Below are 11,219 nucleotides of genomic sequence, written 5' to 3'. Positions count from 1 at the left end.
TTATCAATTTTAATCGTAGGAATCTGATACCCATATGGAATCGTTCCATATAAAATTTTAAAACTTCCGCTGCACCGGGTATCACTTTCTTTTTCAATCCGGAGAACGACCGTGTTCCAACATTACTTGCAGTCCGAGAAAGAAATTTAATTCTCCCATCATGCTCATCTCAAATTGTTCCTGCATTAACTTAGAGAACTTCTCGCATAAACGAGAATTAGTTGATCCAAATATAATATCATCTACATAGATTTGAACAAGTAAAATATGATCACTTTTAGTAAATTTAAAAAGTGTTTTATCGACTGTTCTTATGATAAAGTTGTGATCTAATAAGAATTGTGATAAGGTGTCATACCAAGATCATGGTGCTTGTTTTAAACCATAAAGAGCTTTATCAAGTTTGAAAACATGATTAGGAGTTGATGAACTGATAAAACCTGGTGGTTGCTCAACATATACTTCTTCCTGAAGTAGCCCATTGAGGAAAGCTGACTTGACATCCATTTGATAGACTTTAAAGTTTTTGTAAGCAGCATAGGCAAGAAATATTCTGATGGCTTCAAGCCTTGCTACTGAAGCGAATGATTCATCAAAGTCAATGCCCTCTTCTTGTCTAAATCCTTGAGCAACCAGTCTGGCCTTGTTTCTAATCACCGTTCCATCCTCATTTAATTTGTTACGAAACACCCATCTGGTGCCTATGATATTTTGATTTTCCGGTCGAGGAAATATATTCCAAACTTTGTTTCTGGTAAATTGATTTAGTTCCTCCTGCATTGCTTCAATCCAGCTAGCATCAAGTAATGCTTCATCTATGTGTTTAGGCTTTATTTGTGAAATAAATCCTGCATGCAATAGTTCATTAATCATTTGATTCCGTGTACGGATAGGTGCAATAGGGTTACCAATGACCAGCTCGGGTGGATGATTTTTACTCCACCGAAGATTTGGTCCAAGTGGATTCGTGTTTGTTGGAGTGTCGTCCTCATTCCTGATTGTGTTATCAGGTTCAATGACTTCTTCTTCAATTCTCTGTTCGTCATTAACTTGATCTATTCTTCCTTCATTGGGTTGAACAATCTCTTCTACTGGTTCATCTCTTGTGACAGGAGGTTCATCACTGTAACGCCCCAAAATTATCTTAATTGAGTTTATTTGAGATAATCGGAGATTGCAGAATTCAAAAGCCAACTTGATTTTGATCAGGGTATATTTTGCAATTTTTGGATGTTTCAGGGATTGAAACGCAAAATTGGAATTTGTTAGATATTTAAGAAGGCTTTGACTTCTTCTCCTTCCTCCCCATCGCCTCCTCCTCCATTAGAGACGCCTCCCAAGCTTCTCCAAGCTTTGCGATTTCAGTTTTCGGTCAATCCGTCCGTTAGAATGTATTTCTGAAAGCAGATTAGCGATCCCGGTTGCGAGAGCTTCGTTTTATAGTAAGTATTTCTCCGATCAGTTATACTTCATATTCCGGATGTTGTTATAATCGACTGAATTTTGGATATGATGTTCTTGAACTAGTTCTTATCGTTTATTCTCAGTCGGTTTTGATATAGAGCGTAGTTCGGATTTGTTATGAATTTTCTTGTGATTTTTGAGAATTGGAGTTTTGCGATTTGATGGGTTTGAGTATTTATTGTTATATTGGTATTTATTTGAGTTGGTATCGATATAATACTGTTGTCTGTGTTTCGGGTTTATCAGAATATAGTCGTTATGCCTCCGGTTTGAGTTGAGGGCTATAAGTGGTTTGAGTTGATTTGAGTCGTATTCAGTCGAGTTTGAATGTCGATATTGATCTTGAGTCTTTATTACTTCTTTTACAGATTCGTTCGAAGGCTGTTGAGTTACGAGGTTGCAGGAGTTGAATCGTTTTGAAGATTGAAGTCGGTATAGTATCGATTTATTATTATCGATTGAGGAAGTTTGAATGAATTTTGAATGAGTAATTTGTTGTTTTACAGAGTTGAAGCTTGTGAAGCATCAAAAGAGATATAAGACGACTTATACTGGAATGGAACGAGTGACTCGAATCCGACTTGATTCGAGTGTTCCGAAGAAATCACATACTTGCATGTTAATTTAATTACTTGAATTTATTGAATGAGTTACGATTTGCACTTGCATTCATATTGAGCCAATTGATTCATTTCATTTTGAATTAGACGTTCTGAGAATTATAGTAGAGGGCATTGGTAGGCGATTTACTACAATGACCGACTTAACTCTCTATAATTGCTTCAGAGTCTAGAGGATTGAAATATGCACTATCCACCTTGAAGGGAGAGTCGACGTGATTTGTGTGATATTTCATCCTCACGATCCCATTAGAGGAAGAGAATAACCGGAGTACCTTTTTGATTATACAGACTTGATAATCCCGGACTTTAAAGACATGCACTTTATTTTAGATTCCTCTTGAATTGCATTGTTGTTATTTGTATAACATGAGTTGATGTATTGATTGATATTGCATGTTTTTTGCTTATACTGGGAATATTATTCTCATCGATTTATCTGGCTGTTGTCTTGTTTTGTATGTGTTCTTGACGACAGGTGGGGCAGGACTGAGTCAGAGATCGCATGGCTAGGTGTTCGAGTTGATAGAGTGAGGCCTTGGTATTGTAGAAGTCGAATGAGTAGTTCGAACTTGTGTAGTATTTGGATCTGTAATAGATAGAACTGATGCATGTTCTACTTTTGAGGAATTGTATAATCTCTAGAACTGCCATGTATTGTATTCTGAATGTCGATTTTGATTGAGTATGCATGTTGAGATTGTTGAATGGAGGATTGCATGCCTTAGATAAAATTCTGGATTTTTTTGTACAGAGGGGCGCGCTCGATCGGGTGAGTTCAACCGATAGAGCGCAAGCCTTATTTATTCAGAGGCAGAGTGTTGGAATTTTGCTGCCGCTCGATTGGCTGAGTTCAACCGATCGAGCGGGAGCCTTGTTCCTTCGGAGACAGTGAGCTCGGATTTTCGCCGCGCTCGATCGGTTGAGTTCAACCGATCGAGCGGGTGGCCTTTAAAAAAAATTTCCTTTTATTGTTTTTAATCTTGGATCTTGTATGTTTAATTATTGTTTAATCCGAGATTAGATGTTTAGAATCAAGGTCTCACATTAAGTGGTATCAGAGCGATAAGTTTTTGGTTGAACTAAAAGTGAGCGGGGTAGATCGAGTCCGCTTGAATTGGCTCCTCGCATGTGATTGAGTTATTTATTTGATTATTTAATACCAAGCGAGCATGCTTTATTGTTTGAGAATTATTTTAATTACATGATTATGTTATTTGATTTATAAAGCATGGACTACTTGAGATATAACTATTTTTGTTATCGACTGGTATCCGAATTCTGAGAGGTTAAAAGGGCACCGCTTTGTAGCGATTGAGATATCTTGTGTCCTAACCTTTGATTATCAGATGGGTCCTCGTCGAGTTATTAATAGAAACCCTCCGTCAGTTACTCCTCCGAATGAGCAAGCTAGTACTGAAACTGATCAGATGGATGCCACAGCGACGCCTATGGAAACCTTACTGAAAAGGTTTCAGTCGTTTAACCCGCCTTTGTTGCAGGGTACAGAGAATCCTATTGACTGTGAGAGTTGGTTGTACGACATTGATCAGTTGTTCAATTCCCTTGATTATTCAGACGACCCCGAACTAGGTTAGTTATTCATCAGCTTCGGGGTGTTGCTAAGAACTGGTGGATCACGACATAGAGAGCTAGGGAAAATCGAGGTACAGCTATTAACTGGAATCTTTTCAAATCTAAGTTTTATAAGCGGTTTTTCCCAGTTTCGTACCGAAAGGATAAGGGAGCCGAGTTTGCCAATATGAGGCAGGGGAATCTGAATATCGAGGAGTATGTATCCAAGTTTGATAGTTTGCTGAGATTTTCACCGCACATTGACGACAACGAAGAAGCTAAAGCCGATCAGTTCATTTGTAACGCCCCATTTTTATCTTAAATGAGTTTATTTGAGTTAATCGGAGATTACAGAGTTCACGAGCCGACTTGATTTTGATCAGGGTCCATTTTGCAAATTTTGGAAATTTCAGGGACTAAAACGCAAATATTGAGTTTTGTATATTATCTACACTTAGAATTAAGTTGACAAGTCTCCTCCATCTTCCCCAAGCACGCCTCCTCCATTAAAGCCAATTCTTTGAGCCTCCAAGCTTTCTGAATTCAGTCCGAGCTCGATCCGGCCGTTGGAATTTATTTCTGAAGGCAGATTAGTGATCACTGCAACGAGAGCTCCATTTTATCGTAAGTCTTTCTACGATCGGATTCATTCTAGTTTTTGGATGTTGTTAGAATCGCTTGAGATTCGAGTATGTTGTTCTTGACGGAGTTCTGATCGTTTATTATCTGTCGGTTTTGAATTAGAGCGACGTTCGGATTTGTTATGATTTTTGGAAGCCATTTTCAAAAATGTGGTTTTTGAGATTTGTTGGATTTGCCTTATTATGGTAGTATTAGCATTGATACGAGTTGATATCGGTATTGAACTGCTGTCTGCATTTCCGATTTGTTCAGTTTATAGTCGTTATGCCGTCGGTTTGAGTTTTGAGATTTCGAACCATTTGAGTTGTTGTACTTTGGGCTTTGAGTTTGTTCGATGATGTTGATCATCTTTTGTCTCCATACAGTTTCGTTGGAGTTGTCTAGCTCGGAGTTAACAGCTGTTGAACGTCAAGAGTTGAACGAAGAACGGTAATGAGATTAACTTGTACTATTGTTGTTGTTGGGATTGTTTAGTTTTTGATTTAAAACTTTTGGTTGTAGCGTTTCCAGAGTTGGAGCTACGACATTGAAAGGTAAAAGCAGTCATCGCTAGCGGGATAGAATACTCGGGACAGTTGGTTCTCGAGTTTCCCTTTCAAATCACATATTGCATCAATACTTGTTCTAGCATGTTGAACTCGTATTTTGTTGATTAGTTGAGTTTCGTTATGAGGCTTATGTTATGTTTTTGGTTATGCATTCATCTTGAGCCAACTTTGATTTCAGCGGGCAGAACCGCCCTTTTTGTTTATACATTTGGGAACTATGATTGAGTGGCCTAGGTCGTAGTCGTTTCGCCTGGTGCTAGCATACTCATTATAGTTGCTACTCATTATAGTTGCTCAAAGTCTAGGGGTGTGGGATACATGGCACCACCTCGATTGGGAGAGTCGGTGAGTCGTTACGTGATCTCATCCTCGGGATCCCATAAGCACAGCAGCAATCCCTCGTTTATCAGATTTGATATCCCGATTTAAAGACATGCATTTCATTACGTTGATATTGATTACGTGTTGTCTGGAAAACATGTTTACTGATTTCATTACTTGTTATGTTGCTTTTACTGGGAGTATCTTTCTCACCGGTTTATCCGGATGTTTCTTTGTTGTGTATGTGTACTTGGCAACAGGTAGGGCAGGATCAAGTCAGCGAAGACCTGCTTAGCAACAAGAGGGAGAGCTAGTAGTGGGACTCGGTTTAGAAGTCGTGTCAGCATGTATACCTAGTTTATGTTAGAACATGTTTAGATCTCGAACTTCGTGGTTTATGTTGTATTGATTATGCGAACTTTTTGGTTGCATGTTCTAGCCTTACGCGTAGTTGATCAACTCTAGTCCTTCATGTATTATTCGGATAATTTGTGATTGTGATGCATGTTGGTATTTTTAAATGTATTGGACTTGAGTTTCCAGCATGTTTTCTGTTGTTTTTGATTCAGAGTCGTCATCGCTCGATTGGCGAGATTTAACCGATCGAGCGAAGGTCCTTTTGCTGAGTTTCTGTTTTGAAATTTTGGTGGCCGCTCGATCGGTAAGATCTTACCGATCGAGCGGATCTGGGAGTTTTATCTGGCAGTAACTTTTGCTAAGTTGCTCGCTCGATCGGTTAGATCTAACCGATCGAGCGAGGCACTATTTCAAAAAAAAATAAAAAATTTTATTGCTTTTAATCTTGGATCTTGAATGCCTTATTGTTGTTTAATCCCGAGATTAGTTGTTTAGAACCGAGGTCTCACATTAAGTGGTATCAGAGAGTTAAGATTCTTGGTTGAACTAGAGTGAGCGGGGTAGATCGAGTCTGCGTGTATTGGCTCCTCGCATGTGTTTGAATTATTTAACTATGTACTTAATTCCATGCGAGCATGCTTTATTGTTTGAGAATTATTTGAATTACGTGTTTATGTGATTTAAATAATAAATCATGATCTACTTGAGTATATATGTTTCTGTTATCTACTGGTATCCGGTATTCCAAGCGGTTGTAAGGGCACCGATGGTAGCAATTGAGATATATCGTGTCCTAACCTTTGATTATCAGATGGGTCCTCGTCGAGTGATAAAAAAGAAATCCACCGCCAGTTATTCCTGCGACTGAGCAAGCTAGTACTGAAGTTGATCAATTGGATGCTACAGCAACTCCTATGGAAACCTTGCTGAAGAGGTTTCAGTCTTTTAATCCGCCCTTGTTGATGGGTACTGAGAATCCAGTTGACTGTGAGAGTTGGTTGGACGACATTGATCAGATGTTCGATTCCCTGGATTATACAGATGACCGCCGAACCAGGTTAGTCATTCATCAGCTGCGTGGTGTTGCCAAGAACTGGTGGATCACGACCAAGAGATCCATGAAGAACAGAGGTACAGTTGTTGATTGGTCTCTTTTCAAAACTGAGTTTTATAAGCGGTTTTTTCCTGTTTCGTACCGAAAGGACAAGGGAGCCGAGTTTTCCAATCTGAGGCAAGGGAATCTGAACATTGAGGAGTATATAGCCAAGTTTGACAGCTTGTTGCGTTTTGCCCCGCACATTACCGACAGTGAAGAAGCCAAAGCTGATCAGTTTATCAACGGCTTGAATCCTGACATCTTAACATTGGTGAACACCGCTAGGCCAGATAACTTTGCGGATGCCATGAATCACGCAAAGGGAGCGGAAGCAGGCTTGTGGAGTCAGAGAGGTAATCAGATGGTGTCTCAGCAGCAGAGACAGTTTCAGAACCAACCATCTCAGCATCAGAATCAGCCACCTCAGTTTGAGAACCAACAGCAGAGGTACGAAGGTGGAAACAGTGGGGGAAACAGAAAGGATCAGTATAAATCAAGAGGGAAACAGTTCAAGAGGAAGGGGAACAGTTCATCTAGTTCCAGTGGTTCCCGACAATTTGGTTCAGGACAGAGTTCTGGATCTTCATCCATGTACTGTAGCAAGTGTGGGGGAAGACACTCACCAGATCAGTGTGTGGGAGTCTTCGGGAAGTGCAACACCTATCAGCAACCGGGACACTTCTCTAAGGTGTGCCCTCAGCGTAACAGAGATCGAGCTCATAGTGGAAGTTCATCTCGACCTACAGCTCAGCCTGAGAGGCAGTCTTCTGCAGTGCACTCTTTCCAGCCCCAGCAGCAGAACAGACAGGGAGGTAACTCTAGTGAGAACCAGCCTCCGAGACAGCAGACACGTGTCTTTGCACTGACAGAGGATTAGGCTCAGGCAGCACCAGATGACGTTAAGCAGGTAACTATTCGATTTTCGGTTATTCTGCTCATGTCTTAAAAGATACAAGTGCTTCCCATTCCTTTATCTCTGAGAAATTTGTGTTATTACATGCTTTGCCTACTGTAGTAGCTGTTACTTCACCTTTGGGTGGAGGAATTATTTCTGTCAGATTAGTCAGGAACTGTGAACTCTGCTTTGAGGAAAATTTGTTAGAGTTCGATTGTATTGTACTTGGACTGTCAGATTTTGATTGTATTGTCGGTATAGATGCTTTAACCAAGTACAGGGCAACAGTCGATTGTTTTCAGAAAGTTTTCAGGTTCAGACCTGAAATGGCAGACGATTGAAAATTCTTTGATAAGGGTTCTCGATCTAGAATTCCTTTGATTTCAGTGTTATCTATGACTCGTTTGTTACAAAGAGGTGCAGAAGGATTTTTGGTCTATGCAGTTGATGTACTGAAATCTAGCCCTGAATTGGTTGATATACCAGTGGTTAGAGATTTTACGGATGTGTTTCCGGAAGATGTTCCTGGATTGCCGCCTATTCGAGAGATCGAATTCAGTATTGACTTAGTGTCAGGTACTCAACCTATCTCCAAAGCTCCTTATCGTATGGCACCTATTGAATTGAGAGAGTTGAAGGAACAACTTGAGGATTTGATTGCCAAGGGATACATCAGACCTAGTGTATCGTCTTGGGGTGCTCCTATTCTGTTTGTTCGGAAGAAGGATGGTTCTATGCGGCTCTGTATCGACTACCGCCAATTGAATCAGGCTACAGTCAAGAACAGGTATCCTTTACCCCGAATAGATGACCTTTTTGATCAGCTGCAGGGTTCTTCTGTCTATTCGAAGATCGATTTGAGGTCAGGTTATCATTAGCTAAGAGTGCGAGAGGAAGATGTTCCTAAGACCGCATTCAAAATGAGGTATGGTCATTTTGAGTTTATAGTCATGCCGTTCGGATTGACTAATGCTCCAGCGGCTTTTATGGGTTTGATGAACGTTATTTTCCAGCGCTATTTAGATGAGTTTGTCATTATCTTCATCGATGATATTCTTATCTACTCTAAGAATCGTACTGATCATGCAGAGCATCTGAGGACCGTTTTGCAGATTTTCCGAGTTGAGCAGCTGTTTGCCAAGCTATCTAAATGTGAATTCTGGTTAGATCGGGTTGTCTTCCTCGGTCATATCATTTCAGGTGATGGGATTTCTGTCGATCCCAGCAAGATTGAAGCGGTTATGAATTGGCCTAGACCGACATCAGTACCTGAGATCCGAAGCTTCATGGGTTTAGCTGGTTATTACCGCCGATTCATCGAGGGTTTCTCGTCTATCTCCAAGCCGATTACCCAGCTGACACAGAAGAATGCGCCTTTTGTCTGGACTGCAGATTGTGAGGCTAGCTTTGTTGATCTGAAGAGGAGACTGACCAGTGCTCCAATTCTTTCTATTCCGAAAGGTACTGGGGGTTTCACAGTCTATTGTGATTCTTCTAACCGAGTCTTGGGTTGTGTTCTTATGCAGCATAAACATGTGATAGCATATGCATCAAGGTAGCTGAATCCGCATGAGACTCGTTATTCGGTTCATGATCTTGAACTAGCTGCGATCATTTTTGCTTTGAAGATCTGGCGTCACTATCTTTATGATGAATCTTTCGAGATCTTTTCTGACCATAAGAGCCTTAAGTATTTATTTTCACAGGCAGAGTTGAATATGAGACAGAGAAGATGGTTAGATCTGTTGAAGGATTTCGACTGTGAGATCAAGTATTACCCCGGAAAGTTGAATGCAGTTGCCGATGCCTTGAGTCGAAAGCTTTGTTCTCTATCTCTTTCGACTATCGGTGTTTCTCAGTTGATCGATGATTGTTGCACTTTTGGTTTAGAGTTTGAAACAGATAGGAAGACTATCAGAGTGTTTGCTATTCAAGCCGAGCCAGAGTTGTTTGTTGCGATCAGAGAAGCACAGAAGTCTGAGCCGAGCATTCAGGTTTCAGTAGAGAAAGTCCATTCTGGGCATCACTCTGAATTCCAGGTTAGAGATGATGTTTTGTTTGTGAATAACCGTATTCTTGTCCCTGATATTTTGGAGTTGAGACAGCGTATTCTCCAAGAGGCCCATTGCAGCCGGTTTAATGTTCATCCTGGAGGTCGTAAGATGTATAACGATCTGAAGAATCAGTTCTGGTGGAAGAAAATGAAGAGCGATGGTGCAAGGTTTGTATCTCGATGTTTGAACTGTCAGTAAGTGAAAGCAGAGCGGAAGCGACCAGGAGGTCTGTTGCACAGTCTATCTGTTCCTGAATGGAAATGGGATCACATTTCTATAGATTTCGTCACGAAGCTACCACGATCCGTTCGATGATGCGATGCTATTTGGGTAGTGATCGACCGATTGACGAAGTCTACTTGTTTTATTCCGTACAGGATGACGTATCGTCACGATCAGATGGCTGAGTTGTATGTTAGCAATGTTGTGAGATTGCATGGGGTGCCGAAGTCGATCATTTCAGACCGAGACCCTAGATTCACTTCGCACTTCTGGCACAGTCTTTAGGAGGCACTTGGTACTCGATTGCATCTGAGTACAGCTTATCATCCTCAGACCGATGGACAGTCAGAGCGGACTATCCAGACATTAAAGGATATGCTTCGAGCGGTAGTGCTAGACTTTGGCACTAGTTGGCAAGATTCTTTGCCTCTTGTTGAGTTTTCTTACAACAACAGCTTCTAAGCGAGTATCGGTATGGCGCCTTTTGAGGCATTGTACGGTAAGAAATGCCGATCTCTATTGTTTTGGGATGAATTGTCTGAGTCACCTGATTTGGGACCGGATATGCTTCGAGTTATGGAAGAACAAGTTAAGTTCATTCAGTCTAGAATGAAGTCAACTCAGGATAGACAGGCGAAGTATGCAAATGTCAGACGTAGACCTCTGAGTTTTGAGCAGGGAGACCGTGTATTCCTTAAGATTTCTCCTTTCAGAGGTACGATCAGATTTGGGAAGAGAGGGAAGTTATCTCCGAGATTCATTGGTCCGTGCGAGATTCTCGAGAAGATAGGCGATCTTGCCTACAGACTTGCACTTCCTCCATCTTTATCTGGTATTCACGACGTTTTTCACGTCTCTATGCTGCGAAAGTATCATCCAGATCCTTCTCATATCCTTCAGCCTGATGAAGCCGAGTTAGACGAGACTCTGAGTTATTTTGAACGACCGATTCAGATCCTTGATCGAAAAGAGAAACAGCTCAGAACCAAGTTGATTTCGTTGGTGAAAGTGCAGTGGAGCCGTCACGGGGTCGAGGAAGCAACTTGGGAGACAGATTTCGACATGAGACAGCATTTTCCTGAGTTATTCGGATGACGTGAGTTCTTCTTACTGTTTTTAGTTCTTTATTCTATCTTATGAGTTGCGATTATTATTGATTTCGAGGACGAAATTTTTTCTTAGTGGAGGAGAATTGTAACGCCCCTTTTTTATCTTAAATGAGTTTATTTGAGTTAATCGGAGATTACAGAGTTCACGAGCCGACTTGATTTTGATCAGGGTCCATTTTGCAAATTTTGGAAATTTTAGGGACTAAAACGCAAATATTGAGTTTTATATATTATCTACACTTAGAATTAAGTTGAAAAGTCTCCTCCATATTCCCCAAGCACGCCTCCTCCATTGAAGCCGATTCTTTGAGCCTCC

Source organism: Henckelia pumila, chromosome 1 (assembly GCF_033568475.1).
Source record: "Henckelia pumila isolate YLH828 chromosome 1, ASM3356847v2, whole genome shotgun sequence".
Classification (NCBI taxonomy): domain Eukaryota; kingdom Viridiplantae; phylum Streptophyta; class Magnoliopsida; order Lamiales; family Gesneriaceae; genus Henckelia; species Henckelia pumila.
Note: the sequence above shows the minus strand (reverse complement) of the source record.